Here is a 19,541-nt window from a genome sequence, read left to right on the forward strand (position 1 = left end):
ATTTGTCACGGGAAGAGGCCAGCGATGGACCCATTAAGCAGAGCCCGTCTGTGCCTGGAGAAGCCACTGGACAGCTCTTTCCAGACAAGGGAGAGGGACTCGGCTCCTTGGGTGGTTCCTTTGCAGTTTCTCTGCCTCCTTTCCTCAAAACAAAGAGGAGACATGGCACAGCCAGGAAAACGGTGAGACCCAGACGGTGGAGGGACTTCTGGCCTGGCCGTGTTCCAGCGGGGCCATTTCGGGCACGCTGTTTAACCTCCTCAAGTGGCTGTCACACCTTCTCCAAGATGCGATAAGACCCCCCCCTCCCCCGTGAGGATGGAAGGAGATGGTGTGCATTTAAGCACCTGCTCAAGGCCAGGTTCACAGAAGTGCTCCCGACCTTCCCTCCCAACCCCCATCCCCGCCTCGGGAAACAGCGGTTCCTTCCTCCCAGATGCTCGGGCCCAGAACCCTGGAGTCACGGTGGACCCTTGTCCCTTCCCAGATCCAGTCCGTCAGCAAATCCCGTTGACTCCACCTTCAAAATACATCCTGAGTCCAACTACCCACCAGCCCTGCTGCTTGTCTCCCTCTCCTGGCCCTTCCCTGACCCTGTCCTCAACCAAGTCACCAGGATCTCTTGCCTCAACAGTCTCCCAGTGCCTTTGGAGCCTGTTCTCACGGCAGCCAGAGGGGTGCTGCAAAGTGTTGGGTTCTGTGTCTCCTCCGCTTGGAGCCCTCTGGGGGCTCTCACCTCACCTTCACTCAGAACAGAGGCCACCGATGCGACCGCGGCCTCAAGTGCCCCAGTTAAGCGTCTGACTTCAGCTCAGGTCATGATCTCATGGTTCGTGGGTTCGAGCCCCGCATCGGGCTCTGTGCTGACAGCTCAGAGCCTGGAGCCTGCTTGGGATTCTGTGTCTCCCTCTCTCCCTGCGCCTCCCCTGCTCGTGCTCTCTCTCAAAAATAAACATTAAAAAAATTTTTAAAAATGAGATGAAAACCACCAGCCTTCCCTGCTGCTGCTCCCCCACCACTCCCTATCTCCCCTCCCCTCCCCACCACCTCTGCTTTCTCCACAGCACTTGTCTGTCACACGGGGTGTGTGTGTGTGTGTGTATGTGTGTGTACTGGGCACTTGTTGACTGTCCATTGCCTTCCCTGAAAAATACAAGCTCCACGCGGCCAAGGACCTGGTGGGTTTTGCTCTCGGCTGCTTGCCGAGGGCCCGGAACAGTGGCTGCCTCACAGCAGGTGTTCAGCAAACGTGTGTCGGGTGGATGGATGGCATCCGTCATTGTTATTACAGAAAACCCAGGCAGGGACAGCGCTTCAGACCTCCGACAGGATTTGAGGCACGGGCAGAAGGGCCAGGAGAAAACACATCGGACGTGGCACTAACCCAGGGTACTGACCTCCCTCTCTGGACATTCGGGCCCCCGTGGGTTTCCACCCCAGACCGCCGTTACGAGCTACCGAGATGCGGGAGACAACATACTGGACCAGTCTTAGGACCACGAGCTCTCTGAACTGCAGCTCGAACCTGGAGCTGGAAAAGACATCTGAGGTCCTCTGGTCCCTCCTTCCCATCCCCCACTCTTCAACAAGCCTTGACTGCCGCCCATGCTCCCCCGGTACTGTTGGCAAAAATACTGACAGTAACTTCCACCATGGCCTCACTCAACTAAAAGTTTAGAAATTCTCCCCAAAGACTCTTTAAGAGGGTTCAGCCTCTCATCCAATGCTGAATTCCTTCTATGACATCTTAGACAGGCAGTCATAAACGGCCTCAATGGTTGGCACGTCTACCTACGATTAAACCCAAATCGGCCAACTCATAACCTTTACTGCCAAAGGCAGGCCTGCTGGGGCACAATTCAGAGCAAGAACTGTGTTTCTCACTTACGGTAACTCTTTGTGCCAAACTGGTGGTGGGTGCCTGGTGCCCAGGGACCTACTTCCTTCCAAAAGGGCGAATGGCTCATATGTGGACACGTGAAATGCCACCCCAGGATGCACAGGACTGACATGTGCAACAAAGAACTGTCCAACCCCACATGTTAATAGTGCCGAGGCTGAGACGCCTTGACTTACCCGAAGGCACAAGCTCTCCCTCATTTTGTTCCTGATAGTGACCAACTCGGTTTACATTCTGTTTTCATAGTTTTGATGGAGACCTGAATACAGGAGAGACTTCCCTTCTCCCTTAAATTTACTGTAAGACATCCCACAGCGCCAGCCCAATAGTCAATGGCAACTCATCCTGAGCCCCAGTGCTGGGCCGACACTAGGGCAGGGTGAGGACTGTGGTGAGGTCAGACCCGTCCACCTAAAAGAGGTTTTCCAAATCCAGCCAGCTGGAAATGTGGGCACCGTGTTGACAGATCTTCTGAGTGGTGTTTTTTTTCTTAATTTTTTTTTAATGTTTATTTTTGACAGAGAAAGAGAGACAGAGCATGAGCGGGGGAGGGGCAGAGAGAGAGGGAGACACAGACTCTGAAACAGGCTCCAGGCCCTGAGCTGTCGGCACAGAGCCCGACGTGGGGCTCGAACTCACGGACTGTGAGATCACAACCTGAGCCGAAGTCGGACGCTCAACCGACTGAGCCCCCCAGGCGCCCCAGATCTTCTGAGCTTTTAATGGAAGCCAGAAATCTGCCTTTTTGTGTGACCTGTCCAGATTTTCAAACACTGGCTCTATTTTCTGTTTTAAATGTTCTGCAGACCAAACAAGACGCATCTTGGCTGCCAGGTTACAATCTTTTGCTGCATCGGACATCACAGCACTGCCACCGGATGGATCATGAGAGGTCGAGTGGGGGCCGTGACAGAGGGCAAAGCTCAGAGGAGGAAAGGAAACACAGGCTGATCACCAGAGGCCCAGGAATATAAGCAGAGCACAGCCGGGATCACCCCGCCCGCCTCAAGCGTCACCGAGTCAGTTCTGATTTTTCCTCCAAAGTCCGGTGCATCTCCCATGCTTGGCTGGACTCTCCCAAATACTCAGCGCTAACTTTGTCCAAGACCTACAAGAAGAGACAACCTTCCCCAGAACACCCTTACATGAAATAAAGGCTAATCCTCTAGGGCCGTGGGAAAGAGCCTATGGAAGGCAGAGCCGCAGCACGTCTTAAAAGTACCCACCTTACAGGAGTGACATGCCAGACGGTGTAGCCCAGTGCCCGGAAAAACTACAAATTTCACAAACGGCACTGTAGTCCAACAGACGAGGAGTGGGCAAGGCAGATCTAGAGGTGCATTACGATGCAGTTTGGGGGTCCACAAGGGACCAGTCCACCCTCCACTTCTGGCAAATGTTGCTGACTTCAGTTTGGGAACCTACCTTTCTCCCCCTCCGTCCCTACCTCCAGAGGTGGCACACGACAGAGTACAGAATCCTCCCAAACAGGGACATCCGTTAGGAAAGAGATGGACCCACCACCTACATTTGAACTCCTGATCCAGCCATACCTGAAGCCGGCCCTCCCCAGAACTTTTCACTTCCCCAAGCCAGTAAATTTTCTTTCACTGAAGCCAACCCAGAAATTTTCTGTTACTTACATCCAGAACAATCTCAACAGCTATGGGGCCCCTTGGCCGAGTTTTTGCCTCACTCCAGCTTTGGGGTCAAGAAGGGAGACTATGGATTCCGTGCTGTCAGCCTGGGCGCATCAGGTCCTTAAAGCACTGAGAGCCTTCCTCAGCCTTACGCCCTGGCCGCCCCAGCCTACTGACTCACCTTCCAATCTCCTGATTGTGGTCGCCTGCAGGGCCACCCCCCTTCCCCCCTTTCATGTCTGTAGCCATTGGAAACTACCACCCCCGCCCCTTGCAATGTGAGCACTATGAGAAGTTCTTTGCCATTCTAAACAGTGGCTGACAACCATTGTGAAACCTGCACACATTTCACCACTCCTAAATCAACCCCAGATGACAAAATAATAATCATCAGGAAACTAATGAAAACCCGAAGGAGGACAGATTTGGACCACGTTGTCATTACCCACAATGAGGGATGATCAGGAAAACGTCCTGAGAAAGACATAAAAATGAAGCAAGCTGATTGCTCTTTGGAAGAAGTCTCAGCCCCCGTTCCCATGAGATCCGAGTCCTCCTTTTTCCTGGAAACAATTTTTAGCATCTCTTGGCATCCTTCTGCTCAGGAATTGGTAAAAAGAAAAGAGACAGTGAGATAAAGGCTTAATGCCTTTTCAGTGAAAGGCGATTTGCAAGGTCCACGGTGGTGTTAGGGAGCATAGTCGCTTACGTACCGGGAGCCTGCGTGTGTCTTCTGGTGGTTCCTCGCGGTGACTTAAAAATTGGGGCGTTTCTCATAAAATCCAGATTTCATGGTCTTTTGAAAGACATAGAACACTTGGCAACACAGAGGCCACATTCCTCCCAGCTAACTACCCTGCCCACTTCATTAACTCTGGGTATCTGAGTTTGCAATTAGTGGTTTCAGATTTAGGGCCTGTGTATTAAAAAAAAATCATTTAAAAATGATGCTAATTTTGATTCTGGACTAGCCTGACTGACACAGAGCGGCCACTGGATTCTAAGCAAGGACCCGATTGGGTCCCTCTGCTGTGACCTCATCTGCCCCCACCCCCGGCTTGCTGGCCCCCGGCCACACCGGCTTCCAGGCAGCTCCCATCTCAAGGCGTTGCACTTGCTGCTTCTTCTCTCTAGAATGTTCTTCCTCAGATAGCAGGGCTCCCTCACTTCTTCAGTGCTGTGCTCAGAGGCCACCTGCTCAGTGAGGCCTCCCCACCCCAGGCACTTTCTACCCACCTTCTCTTGATTTTTCCCCATAGACTTATCACCATGTGACATTCTGTGGACTTTACATATTTAGGTGTTTATGTTTGGTCTTTCTCCACTTAGCTGCGGCGCTGTGAGAAAGCAGACTTTGATTGTTTTTGTTCTCTACTGTATTCCTCGTGTCCAGAGTAGTTCCTGCGACGCAGCTGGTACTCTCTACGTATTTTGGAATGAATGAACGAACGAACGAACGAACGAACGAACGAAGAAATTCAGTTTCCCATACTGGAGAGTAAAGGGAGGCAGGGGTGTGGGGGAGGAAGGTGGAGGAGGAAGGTGAAAGCAGGCAAAGCCCAGAAAGTCTGCCCATCTGGTCACTGAAGATCAGGCAGACGCTTCTGAAGAAAAAGGCATTTTCCACCAGAGAAGAGAGGGGCCAAGAAGAAAAATGAACATCCTGGAATTAGGGCCTATGTTGGCACTGGAGTTCGCACGGATGGGGGTCTCTGCTTGGCCACAGACCGGCCATGTGACCGGGTAGAGCCCCTCCCCCGGGGCCTCAGTTTCCTCTTCTGCACAGGTTCTGATCCCAGGCAGCTCTGACTTCCAGGCTGCCTGCTGAGGACTTGTCCTGACAACTTCTCACATGGGGATGAGGAAAGCCAGTGTCTCGGGCTCCATCCTAAGTCGTCTGGAAAAACCCGAGCTGTTTTCCAGCGTGAGCCTCACGGGCCCTTCCCTCTCACTCCAGACTGTACCAGAGTGCTCATGCTCCACGGGGGGACACGATTTCTAGAGTTACTTTCTCCTCAACTGGGACTAAACAGCATTTAACAATCACGCCTGCTGTGTTATGGGGGGTTCTTCTCCGCACTCTTATGACGTGGACTCACTTCATGAACACGGAAACTGAGACCTAGAAGAACTGACATAAAGCCAAGGTCATGAGACTAGTAGACTCCGGACTTGAACCTTGACAGTCCGGCTCAGGTTCAGCCTTACGCTGAACCGGAAGCTATAGAATACGCGAACACACCCTTGTGGAAAAAAAAAAACAAAAGAAAAATGACGGCTAAGGCTAACATGTCCCGTGTCTCCCTCTCATGCCTGTCCGTAATTAACTCGTTGGCTTGTTAAGTGAAGGTCAAAAAGAAGCAAGTTTGATTCTTTCTACGGCAGTTAAAGAGGCAGAGAGTGCAGGAGTTACAAAGACAACCTCCATTCCTCAAAAAATGAAAAACGGAACTACCCTAAGACCTGGCAATTGCGCGACTAGGTATTTATCCGAGGGATACAGGTGTGTGTGCTGTTTCGAAGGGACACATGCACCCCCATGTTTACAGCAGCACGATCAACAATAGCCAAAGTATGGAAAGAGCCCAAATGGCCATCGACAGATGAATGGATAAAGAAAATACGGTATATATATACACAATGGAGTATTACTCGGCAATCAAAAAGAATGAAATCTTGCCATTTGCAACTACGTGGCTGGAACTGGAGGGTATCAGGCTAAGTGAAATTAGTCAGAGAAAGACAAAAACCCTATGACTTCACTCACATGAGGACTTTAAGAGACAAAACAGATGAACATAAGGGAAGGGAAGCAAAAATACTATAAAAACAGGGAAGGGGACAAAACAGAAGAGACTCCTAAATACGGGGAACAAACTGAGGGTTCCTGGAGGGGTTGTGGGAGCGGGGGTGGGCTAAATGGGTCAGGGGCACTGAGGAATCTACTCCGGAAATCATTGTTGCACCATATGCTAATGAACCTGGATTTAAAAAATAATTTAAATAATAAAAGATTAAAAAAATAAATTAAATAAAAAATAAATAAATAAAATAAAGGCAACAGACAAAGCCTGGCTCTATTTCTTGGTTGCCGTGTGACCTTGAACAAGTCACTTAACCTCTCTGGGCCTTACTTTCCTCATCTGAAATGAAAATAATTATAGCTCTTCCTTTATAGAATTGTTGTAAGGAATAAATAAGCTGATGCCTATGCTCATTCAAAAACAGATCCCAGCATCGAGTAAGCACTCAGAGGTCACTTTTATTGACATTATATTCATTCGAAGGCAACTTATTCTTTCGAAGACGTATGACAGACTGAACGTGCCCAGACACTCAGGTGCCCCGAGACGCTTTAACGACATCCTTGAGAGACCTCGTTTGCTCTATCTGATTCCCCCCGAGAACTGAGTTACAGAACCGCATTTCTGGCTATAGTGGAAGGTTCTCGAATTTGGGGGCATTTCACATCTTCCGGCTGGCGTTTCTTCAACTTTACTCATGAACTCTGCCGTACCTTTGTGCCCACTTTTGCGATTAATCACCTGATTTTTTTTTTAAAGAATTTTTTTTACATTTATTTATTTTTGAGAGACAGAGAGACAGCATGAGCAGGGGATGGGCAGAAACAGAGAGGGAGACACAGAATCAGAAGCAGGCTCCAGGCTCCGAGCTGTCAGCACAGAGCCAGATGCGGGGCTCGAACCCACGAACCGTGAGATCATGACCTGAGCCGAAGTCGGACGCTCAACCGACTGAGCCACCCAGATGCCCCTTAATCACCTGATTTTTAAACCATTTCCACCTTGTGACACCATTCGTTTGAGACCCTTGTTACACCTTTTCCGAAGGCGTAAGAAAATAAAGACAGGACGCTGAAGGCAAGACAAACAGACAACAAACAACAACAACGAAAACTCGTGCCCGTGTGAAGTTAATGCGGAAAGGGTCCACAAGACCCCGCTAAGAAAAAGACTGCCCTTTGGAGACATGTGGATTCTTCCCGAATGTGTAAACTCCCAAGATTCCCCAGAGCAAGTTACCTTCACTTTTGCTCCTTTTTTGAGTACTTCGGAGGGGAGGAGGAGCAGTGCTATAGTATCTCAGCACCGCAGAACGAGTCCGGTCCATCGCGGACTGAGGCTGCGTGACGAATTCGATACAGACGGCACCTGCCCCACGCACGGGTGAACAGTCTGAGGCTTGAGTCCTCTGCCCTGCGTCACACGGCAGGTGGGTGATGGAGCGGGGAGTCCACCCCAAGTCCTCTACAACAGCCGCCCACCCTCTGACAGCACGGCCTCTTGACCCCACATCATAGCCAAGGGCCTGGCCCGGTCTGAGGAGGAGGCCATGCCCCCCTGGTTGGCAAGAAACCGCACAGGTTCTCAAACAATGTCCCCTGGAGGAGGATATCCCGGCCCGCTGCCATTACTTTTTCCATCCGGCTCAGTCGGTTAGGCGTCTGACTCTTGATTTCGGCTTGGGTCATGATCTCACTCACGGTTCGGGAGTTCGAGCCCCTACTGGGGCTCTATGCTGGCACGTGTGGAGCCTCCTCGGAATTCTCTCTCTCTGCCTCCCTCCCTCTCTCTCTCAAAATAAACTCAGAATAACAAAGTCCTTGTTCAAGAAAAAGTCCGTTCATTCTCAACGGCAAGGCAGGTAAAAGGCCACAACGACCCAGGCTTGGAGAGGAAGACAGATATAACCGAAATGTAGGAGCACCGGTCAGTCAGGGAGAAGCCTCTGGATTGTCCGTGTGCTTGCTCCGGGAAGCTGCAGGTTGTGCCGTGGAACAGGCCTGTAGTCTGGAATCGAATCTCACCGAGCAGCCACTGAAGTTGTCCAAGCCTCAGTTTCCCCATTTGTGACATAGACATACGGGCGTCATGGGATTTTTTTTTTTTTTTTGAGAGGATTCTAGAAGCTTTGTGCAAGTGCCTGGCACATCAAAACTCCTGTGGGGGATTTTCAAATCCACGTTTTCCCTTCCTCGTTCCCCTCCCTGAATACTGAGATCATTTTCACTCGAAACTCAGAGTAAGTAAGGCAAGACTGCAGTCTCGAATTCTTCAAAGTCCCAAAAGTCTGGGACAGTTTCATTCACCACATAATCGCACAAGGCTAAACATCAGCAGAGACACTTAAATCGTACGTTCGCTCACCACCGGCCGACGCGGTCCCAGTAACTGTTTGTCTCCGCTCAGCCCACAGGAGAGCTGAGTGGGGCACATCAAGGAATGTCAGAGCTGGATTTGAACCCTGGCAGGAGGGCCCCCAAGCCCCAGCTGTCAGGGATACACCACCATCTGCAAAATCCGGTGAAGACCAGAATTGAGACTCGCTCAGCTCCTACGAGCATATCAGATCTGGAACATTCTAAGCCGGTTCCATTCAAAGCTGGGGTTAGGAGGGGGCCATGCGTCTTTGGCAGGGTGAAGTGCAGAAGAAAAAATGAAAAATCTTTTGTTTTTCTTTTTCAATTCATTAAGGTTTGTTGGGGTGAGTGTGGACCTCATTTTTTTTTCTTCCCATGACTTCCCTTTTATTTTAACGGGGAAACGTGCATTTCAAAGACTGCTCAATAGCAGCGTTGAAGTCTCAAGTTCAATCACAATGTCCCCATTGTGGCTGGGGGACTCCTTGGCCTTTAAGCTTGGGTTATAAAAATTTGGTCTGAGCCCAAAGTCTGGCTTTAATAGAATATTTTAATTTTGTTTAATGAATATTATTTTAAATCTGTTTGGCAGTTTTAAAATGTGTTCTTTTATTTTCAAATTAAAATTTACTAATGTTCGGTACTTTTCTGGCCGTGTAGGTGCAGCAAGGAGTGGGGATGATAATAATACAAGCTACCATTTATTGAGTGCTTACTATGTGCCAAACACCCTGCTCCACGCTTTACGGGTGTCACCTCTTCTGACCTTCAAACCACCCAGTGAATAGCGACCACTGCCTCCACCGTCCGGGAAGCTGGGAGAGTCAGCCCCTCGCCCCAGATGGCACAGTCCGTGAGTGGTGGTGGGCTTGAGGCTGAGACGGGGTCTGCCTGAGTTCAGGGGCTGCACTTATTAACCACGGCCCTGCCGTCTCTTGAAATTGAAACAGGACTCAATTGACCAATAGCGTAAAGGGGTTATCAATGGCCCAGTATAGAGTTCCCTATAATCTCAAGAGCAGTAGTGGCTGCCCTGAGTATAACAACTACCTGATTGAGCGTCAGCGAGGCAGGCACTTAGCAAAGCGAGCTGTTCTATGCGTATTGCCTCGTTTACATTCTCACAATGCTCTTTTGAAGCAGTTATTTCTGTTGTTATCATGTCGTGGAGAGGAAACTGAAAACCCGTTTCATGCAGCTTGTAAGTAACAATAATAATAATAATACATTACAATGACAATAAATACAGCCACACAACTCTGACATAACTCCTCCTGTTTGCCATGCACTATTGCAAACACTTTATCTTTATTAAGGCGACCTCCACAACTCTTTGAGGAAGGGACGCAGTCATCCGCTCTGTTTTACAGATGAAGAAAGAAACTGAGGCACAGAAAAGTTTGGTAACTTGCCCAAAGGTAAACAGTTGGTTCATGCAGAGCAGGGATTTGAATCCAAGCAGCCCAGCTCCCGGGTTCATGCTCTTAATCTCTAGGCTGTTCGGCAGAGCCAAGACTTAAATGCAGGAAGCCTGACTCCCCCCCACCCCACCTGTTTCCCACCGCCTCTTAACAAAAGCAGAAGGAAGGTCTGTCTCAGGCAGAGAGTGGGCCCCTCGTACCGCCCGACATACCTCTAGGGACAGAAGCCAGTGTTCTGCTCTTTTTTTTTTTTTTTTTTTTAATATTTTTGAGAGAGAGAGAGCATGCACAAGCAAGCAGGGGTGCAGAGAGAGAGGGAGACAGAGGATCCGCATCAGGCTCTGCGCTCATGGCAGCCAACCAGATGTGGGGCTTAAACCGTTGGCTTAAACTCAGGAACCGTGAGATCATGACCTGAGCCGAAGTCAGACGCTCAACCGCTGAGCCACACACGTGCCCCTGGGGTTCTGCTCTTACTGAATTAGGCAGGGCTTCTCTGAGTAAGGGTCTGCAAACTTGGGTCTTTGTCTCCAACCTGTTGCTTAAATATTAGGGAGCCCAAGAAGTCATATCACTGCCCTCTGGATCCTCCAGGGTAAAGAAGAGGCAGTGTGATATTGGTGGAAATCCACTGGGATCCTGCTATCAGAGGCACCAGACTGGGTCCTTTTAGCCTCTGGATCCCTAGTAATTAGCCCAGCACCTAGAACACAGCTCAGTAAATACCACCGAATAAATGAATGAAAGAATGAATGCCATGTTCCCCCATCACCGGGAAAACAGGAGGCACTCCATGAATCACAAATCAGTGAAACGGTACATGCAATGTCCCAAGGGCATGTTCTTCCTTGTCAACAAAATTTGTCTTGTCATATTGCAATAGCTCAGCGGTCAGGAAACGTATTCTGAAAAGGGCCATGCGGTCTCTGCAGTAACTATTGACTCTGCTATTTCAGCACAGAAGCAGCCATAGGCAATGGCTTAGACCAGCTAATCGCAGAGATGTGGCCACCATCTCAACAGATTTCAACAGTAAACCTTCTTTGATAGCTACAAGGACAGGCTCAAGATTCTGTGAGAATTAGCAGATGTCCCTTATTTCCGAGCCCAACTTTTGTACCTGACCATCAGTTAATATCCCCAACCAAAACAAGTGGAGACTGACGTTAAAATCTCGCTCTCCAGGCCAGACTTGGAGAGGAAAAGTAGTTCTTCTTACACCAGGGGGACAGCCTGGATATCCCAGTGATGAGGAATCAAAACTGGGTTCAATCGTGGCTCTGACATGAGCCACAGGACCTTGGACAAGTTACTGCACCTCCCTGACATTCAATTTTTGTACCTGTAAAATAGACATCAGCATCATCATCATAACAGCACATTTCCATCTCAGGCTATTCGGAGACAGAAAAGTGTTCTGTTAAGCCAGCACAGTGCCTGGCACACAGTAGGTGTTCGATAAATATGGACCACTTATTATCCCCAAAGAAGTCTTATGTTTTCTTAAAAACAAACAAAAACCAAAAAAGCGAATTCGCTAAAAGTAAGCACAAAGAAAGGCCAGCCAAGATGCAGGAAAGGCCACTTCCAAAATCAGGCTCCTAAAGACATTCCAGTAAGGCCTTCCAGGGGTCCCCAGGTATCAGAAAATTCTCCACTCTAGATCAAACCTCTGAAAGCCCTCCCATTTCTCTGTCCCCTTCCCCAAAAGCCTGCTTCTGTGTCCTTGTAACACTCTGCCTTTCTCGTGGGCGCCAGAGCCACGTGGAAGACATTCGGAGCATTTCAGACATTTGCTGAGTTTAAGACATTCCTTCTCTCCTCCTTCCCTGCACATCCCAACATTAAAGTCTCCAGGGAGCGTGGTCTCTAAAGCAAGAGGACAGCACCAGAGAGCTCCGGCCCATGGCAGACCAGGAGTGAGTAAGCTTCCTCTGCTCCATTCTTTTCCATGGCTGGATGGGGCCAAAACTCTGTTTACAACACAAGCAGCAAGTCACAACTTGTCATGCCGCATGACACCGTCCCGGCCGCAAGTTATCACTTCCCTCTACTGTACCAGTCACACAAAAGGCCAGAGGTGCAGGAATCTGCCTCCTGCTTTCCTTTCCATCCACCACCTTCCCAACCAAGAAGGGCATTCATAACTTTGCTGGAGAGACTAATGTTTCTAGAACACCCTGAAACAAAAGTCCCCATACATGCAAATAATACACACCCAGAAAAGAAAACAGCCTCTTTGCATCGACACCCTCTCTGTCTCTTCTGAAAGGAGGCTTTCTCCCTACGTGGGATTTCCATCCGCAGTGAGGCTGGTCCCCAACTCGGGACACAGCAGACACTCTCTCGCTCTGTGTGTATTTCCGGGAGCAGCCAATCAACAAAGACCTAAAGGTGTGGATTTACACAGCCCCACATGCTAAAAAAAAAAAAACAAAAACCACATATGTGTTCATAGGAACAAAAAAACTGTTCTGGAAACAACAAATACCTTAACCACACCGTGACTATAGGAAGGGGATGGGAGGTGAAGAAACTGACCAGAAGGAACAAAAGGCATTTCGGCCCCTGGTTTCCACATATCCAAGTAACCAGGAATGAAAATCTGCTTCGGAATGGGGCGGAGGTGGGGGGGGGGGGGGAACCTGCTTTGTCTGCCAGAGCAGAGAGAGGGAGGGGTCCACAGGAGATGGGAATCCCAGCCCTCGCGCCTCGCTTTACCCCAAGAATGTCTTCAGTCATCCTCAGAACCCAAATCAAACTGAGATCCTTCAGCCGTGGTCCCTTGAAGCCCCCTTTTTGTGTCCACTTCAACCAAACACATCTACCAGCAGGAATGCAGAGTTGGCCAAGGTAATGAGAACTGGTGTTTTTCGCTCTGTTTCGGTGACCTTCACGAGGCTCATTTATGCACTTCAAGCTCATGACCTAATGCGTGTTGGTTTGGCTTCTCTTCTCGTAATAGCAGCCTGTAAAAAGCTTTTGAGAATTCCCCATGTTTTCTTATTTTGGGTCAAGAAAATAAAATCGATCTCTAAGTAACCTTAAAAAAATGGCCTGCCCAATCTAAAAATCTGGAACGTTTCCACTAGGGCTAAGGGTATCTCTTAAAGCCTCAAAGAGCGTCAAAGTTAAGCCCAACCATTGCCATTTTTAAGGTAAGCGATTCAGTAACGGCATATGTGAGAATTAGCTAAGAGGGGCTTTTTGACATAAGTCAAACAATGACATTTAAAACTCACGTTAAAGCAATTACCGTGCAGAATTTCTCCGTGTTTTTCCCATTTCTTAAACAGAAGTGTATATGTTTTCGACATAGTTTCTCGCTGTAATTTTCTTTCTTGGCAAACCCACATCTTACCATGAAACCCAAAGTATGCACGCTACAGAAACAATAATGGCTGAAGCAGACTCGGCTGGGTCTCTGGCATGATTTTTCTTTACGGAATTAAAATGTCTTTTGGCCAATAATATGCTGCACATTTCAGTTACGAAAGACCATTCTTGGGAGACGAATAGAAAAGAAAGGGGAACTGACAGATTCAGCTGATGTGAGACAAAAGTTAAGTTGCTATATTCATACAGTAGTCAGACCCTCCGGTTCCTCATTCTTTGGGGACAAAAATGTCGATTTTATCATTTTTCCTCTAGTTAAATTGGCGGGGAGTTGACAGCTCTCTCGGAACGACTGTGAGTAGGTATGGACAGATACGTTACATCTGGGAACATGCAGAGTTTAAAAAAATCTAATGATACTAGACACTGAGGAGGGAAAGAGGGGGAAAATCACACACGTTTCTGTGCTATCGACACAACACCACCGATACCAAAAGGCGAAATAATTTCTAACTACTTTGAAATACTCTGTTCATTTTGAAATCTGTCTAGATTAGCATTCTCAGGCAAAGAGAGGTGACCGTGTGCACATTCTCAAAACTGGTGAGATGTAAACCTGTCTCCCCTGGCTATCGATTCATCTGAGTTCCTGTTTTCAATTTCTGCATATATCTGAACACAGAGGGAGAGTCTGCAAAAAGGCAAGAACAGGCACATCGGTGCCCTCAACCAGGATCGCCAAAGGATGATGACCACAGCAAAGAGACCCTGCTTTCTAGAGACCCCAGACTGCATGCACAGACCCTCGCATCCATCCTGCCATGCTCTGTCCCAAAGCGGGAGCCCTCTTACACCCCCCTGACCCTCTGCCTGCTTGTTTCAGATTCAGGCAACCGACGGCCTCCCTCAACCTTCAAAGTGGCAAAGATAAATCGCTCCAGTTACCTGACTCTTGGGACCACCTGTTCCAAATTATTCTTCGCTTTCCAAATGTTTATAATCTCACCCCCCAAACAAGAACCCACCCATAGCGATCCAGCACCTTCCGGTAAACTCCATTTGGACCGCCTACCGGAACATTTTAGGGCTTTGCCACTGCCTATAAACTTACTGACTCTTTTTAGGAACTGAAATGCGTCGCATTATAGTATCGAAGGAACGAATCCAATTAGCCCTTGTAAACAGACATCCTTTATAGACCCATACACAACCTGCTAAACACCATGACTCAGGAAGGCTCATATTGGTGTTTCCTAATTACTTAATATGATTTTTCTTCCGTTTAGAACAACAACGAAACATCAGGGCAGAGTCAGAAAATAATTGGGCTCGATGCATTTCAGATCATCCCAATTTCGCATCTCTGTCCGAGGGAAAGGAAAGGAGAAATGTCCTCTCGGCCAAGGTTTTTACAGCACACGGGAAACGCACAGTCCGCAGAGGTCTGAAGGCCTCCATTCTGGGTTCATTCCCTCTGCAGGCTCTCGTGAGTCATGTAACTTGAAACTCAATTCTTGCCTTAACAAAGTTGGGATGTGATAATAAATAATAATAATAATAATACCACCACCTAACCCGAAGAGTTGTTGTGAGAACCCATCCTAAAAATACATGTCAAGAGCTGAATTCAGGCCTGGCATACGAGCTGTTTCATCATTATTATTAAACACAAGGATATAATTTGCAAGTGGAGAGAAATGGCAAAGACCCCAGGAGGATGGGAGTGAGAAAAAAAAAATAAGGAGAAAAAGCAGCAAAAATAAATTTAAAAGCCTGTGGCTTCCTTCGTCCTCTCTCCCCTAAATGCACCTGGCAGATACTTTCCTACCTTGAAATTGATTTTCAGTCACATGCAATGAGGAACAAGTTCCTGCCCCTCCGATTCATTTACAGGGACAAGTGGGTCTGAACCAGTCACTTCAAGTGTTTGCCACCTGATTGAGGGGGTTTATCCTCGGATTAGAAGAGGTGTCCGTGAGTCAAACACCATTAGGCCAGTTAAGATCTTCAAATAGTGAAAACGAAGCACTGTCTTCGGCCAATTCTCTGCTAATCGCTTCCCCTACTAGAATCTTCTCTCCATTGTGTGTGTTTGGAACTGTGCAACTGCCACCAACAATAAGGGGTGTGGGGAGTGGGCCATTCAGGAAGCTGTTATGATCTGGGGCGGGGGGGAGAGGAGGGTGGGGAGTGAGAAGGGCGCTGTGGGGAGTGTGCATGAGTATGTGTGTATCTTCTGTCAACAGGCTGTGTTTTCTCAACTCTGGGGTTAATTCTCTGTAGAGATTCCTTTTCAGCAGACTCCACCAACTGCTTCTGAGAGCAGCTAGCTAGAAAAAAAGAAGAAGAAGAAGAAAAAGAAGAAGAAGAAGAAGAAGAAGAAGAAGAAGAAGAAGAAGAAGAAGAAGAAGAAGAAGAAGAAGAAGAAGAAGAAGTTGTTGTTTCCTTCCACCAACAAAACCCAGTCCTGGCAAGAGCTGGAAGGTTCGGCCTTTGGAGGTAACTGAATAACCAGCCGCTTCCCGTCCACAGATAAGGAGAACACATCTTTAGGTGACTCTCCCCTTTATAGAACATCTTTGGGGAGGTTCCTGTCCCCCAAGAAATTTTTCCTGACAGCCACAGGCTCTCTCTCTGCGGAGAGAGGCATCTGTCATGAGCTGCCGGGAACCCCACTTAGGCACCATAACAGCCTGCGATTTTATTATACAAGGAGTTTATGGCTGGCCTAATTAGTTTCAAACTGGGCATTCCAGCTGAGGACACCTAAAAAACATCTGGTGGCAGGAGAGCAAGAGTGAGACCTCGTTCTGAGCCGGTTACGGTTGGATTTCTGCATAACTCTGGTCTCTCGCGCCCGAGACACAAGTTATCTTTGGAAAAGTAACCGAAAAAATAAGGAAATGTTTTTCTTTGTGGGAAAGGAGTCATCTTGTCATGGGGGAACCCAAACCGTCTTAAAGTGGACGTGCTCGGACCGTGTGTACCTTTTCACAAACTGCCAGGGTCCCCCTATCTGGCTTCACCCAATTCAAAATGTACTTCGCTGCCCCACAGAGTGCTTTTGCTGGGGACTTTCTCCTTGTTCCAACAGCAGCTAGCATTTTATCAATTTATCCGCCTGGAACAGGCTTTGCAATCTCGTACTTGCAATTTAAAGCAGAAGCAAGACCACATATTTGAAACAGCATGTCTTGAGTGTTTTTGCCAAATGGTAATCCTATAACAAGTCAACAAATCATAGCTCTTTATGATGTGTTTAATACGACACAAAAGGCATGAAAAGAAGACTTTAGAACTTAAGCGATGAAAGCGTCTGGTTTTTAAAAATCCCAAAGAATCAGGGTAACATCTTTTTCTTTTCTTTTCTTTTCTTTCCTTCAGCTATTTAACGTTAGCAAAGAGACTGATCTGTTTATAGAGTATTGTCATTCACACAGCCACCCCAGAGGTGAGCTGTGTTCAGGGCAGAGGAAAACCACCAACTCCTTTAAGATAAAATAGTTAATAATATGGCGAAGCTAGAGTTACAGCAGGAGAATGGTCTAACTACCAACTACGTGTGGGACATAGGAACGGCTTTCAAAAATTCAGGCCCTTTCGGATCTAGCCATATTGGTCAAAAGTGCCAAATGTAGAGTTTCCTCCAAAGGCAAGGAGATTTTTCATACAAAACACGATTTTATGCTCAAAAGCAAGACTCAAAACACCGTCATTTATGACATGCATCTCTCAGTACTTTCCTTAGTCTGAGGATGTCTAAATGCAAGGAAGTATCATGTTTAAGGGGTTTAAAGATGTGGAGAGAAAAGTGGAAAACACGAACATTTCTTGGGGAAAAGTTGCCCGAAAGATTTTTCACGAAGATTATTTTTAAATGGGGGTCTCCCCGCCCTGCCACCCCCCTCCCGAAATGGCCCACAGGCTGGAAATGCAGCTACTAGTTCAGTACTCATACGCTGGTCATAGAAAAATTGCAGTCGAGCAAGAAAGGGCTCATGAAATGAACAGATTTGGTTTGAAATACAGCAATTGTCCGCTGGTTATAATTTCCTTTGGAAGGGAGCTCCGTAACTCAAACATAATTCAGCACTCAAATCCCTCCTTGATGTTTGTAAATCATTCTACCTCCCCTCCGCTCATGCTAACAACCAGGCTCCGATGCTCGCTCATTTCGCTGCACCTCGTCATTAAAAGGTACCTGCACCAAGGGTGATTTATATCTCAACGTTATATATATGTACATATACACATATATGTGTGTGTGTGTATATATACATAAAATTAAAGATTACGTAGCGTTTCGGGGAAAGGGGAGAAAAGAAAATGGTATCCATAAAGATGCAGCATCAGTCTTGCCTTTCAAAAATAATTCAGAGCCCAGCAGCAGGCACGCTAACTGCGTTTGGGAGGAGCGGGATCCTCACCGCCAAAGCGCTTCGCTTTCAAGCCCTGAGAAAGGCGCGCGGAGGATTTTGCGACGCGAATATTTTTACCAGTCAAGCCTTCCTAAGATTCCTGGAGCTTATAGACTATTTATTTGGGGGCAGGATATACATTTAAGGAACTGCGGCCAGCACGGCCGGTTCACGTCCAGACTGCATGGCTGAGAAACAATTCCCTTCTCCACTTTCTCCCATTACAGCAAAACCCTAGCCTCCTTCTCAACAGTCTTGGGATGGATGCAAAGTTTTTTAAGTTTCCGACTCCGGCTTCGGCAGGCACCAGGACGCCCGCTCGGGTACAAAGCCCGGAGAGCCGGCCCTGCGCAGGCCGGGCGCAGCCGGACTTTAGAACAGAAGTGCAGCTAGAAGGCGGCTCGGCGGCCGTTCCCGCCCCTTCCCGGGGGCTTCGCAGACAGCGCCCCGGGGCGCGCGTTGGGCTCCCGGCGCCGCTCCGGTTCGGACGGGGCGTTGAGGGGGAGGGGGGTGGACGCAGCCGACGACCCGGGCCTCGAAACCGGCCAAACGCAGCCCACCGCATCTACACCGCCCGCGCGCCCATGCACTTGTCCCGCGCGCGGGAGAACAAACTTGAGTCGCTGTTCCCCCTCTCCTCCCCCCAGCGCAAAAGGAAACTGAGACCCGCAGCCTGGCTTCTCCGAGACGGAGTCGGCCCGCTGCCCCCGCCGCCCTCGCGCCTGCGTCGCCCTGGGGGCCCCGTGCGCCCCCCGAGCGCCCCGACAGCTGCGGAGGCCCCGGCCCGGCGGGTGCGCGAGCGAGGCGCGAGGAGACGGGTCCGCGTCAGCCCGGGCCCGGGGAAGCCCGGCGGAGCCCGGCGGGCGCCCCGGGGTGGGCGCCGCGGGAGGTACTCACCGCGCGCAGTGGAGAGGGCGCCCCGGCGCGGGTCCGACGCGGCCCGGCTGACTGCGCCGGGCACGGTGCTGCTCCGCCGCCGCCGCTGCCTCCGCCTCCTGGGCTGCCTGGGCTGCCGCGGCCGCCGCCTGCGCGGGGAGGACCGGCCCCTTCCCCTCCCCGGGCCGGGCCCTCCCTCTGCCCCCGCCCGATCCCCGCGCCGCTGCGTGGGCGCGTGGGGGCGCCGAGGCGCGGCGCTGGGCTCTGCGGGCGCACACCCCCGGCGGCTGGACGCGCGGCGCGGGGCTCCGGCCCTGCCGCCGCCGCCGCCGCCGCCGCGCTGCTCTCCGCGCCTGCAGCCCAGCCGAGCGCGCCCGCTCCTGCCGGTCCCGGACGAGGCGAGGGCGCAGCCTCCTCCCCGCCCCCCACCCCCGACACCCCGCACCTCCTCCCTCCGCGACCCAGGCGCGGCCCCCGAGAAAGGCACCTCTGCAGTCCGGCCGACAGTCATTCATTCACCCACCTATTTATTCATTCATTCCGCCTGCACTGAGCATCTGCTGCGCCGGGTTCAGCTCCTGGGAGATTCAGCTAGAAGGAGACGGATTCGTTTTCTGTCCTCCGGAACTTACATTCACATGGGGAGATAGACCATGAACAAACAAGTAGAGAAGCAAGGGAATTTCGGAAAGTTCGAATCGTCATGGAGGGGGGCAAGCATGTGTTGGGGGCGCAGGGGCGGTTATCTTAGAAGAGTCAGGAGGGACCTCTCCGAGGAGGTGACAACTG

At 49.7% G+C, this 19,541-nt stretch overlaps 1 protein-coding gene across 1 annotated transcript in view; it reads right to left on the reverse strand.

Annotated features, from left to right (window-relative positions):
- The window catches only part of EYA2 (EYA transcriptional coactivator and phosphatase 2), a 262,198-nt gene extending 243,252 nt beyond the window's left edge, over nt 1-18,946 (reverse strand). Inside the window, exon 1 of the mRNA XM_027070259.2 lies at nt 18,774-18,946. The gene's annotated coding sequence lies outside the window, so the exon portion shown is untranslated. The remainder of the gene's footprint in view (nt 1-18,773) is intronic.
- Between the last annotated feature and the right edge of the window lie 595 nt (nt 18,947-19,541).

The sequence above is a fragment of the Acinonyx jubatus genome, chromosome A3 (genome assembly GCF_027475565.1).
Source record: "Acinonyx jubatus isolate Ajub_Pintada_27869175 chromosome A3, VMU_Ajub_asm_v1.0, whole genome shotgun sequence".
NCBI lineage: Eukaryota > Metazoa > Chordata > Mammalia > Carnivora > Felidae > Acinonyx > Acinonyx jubatus.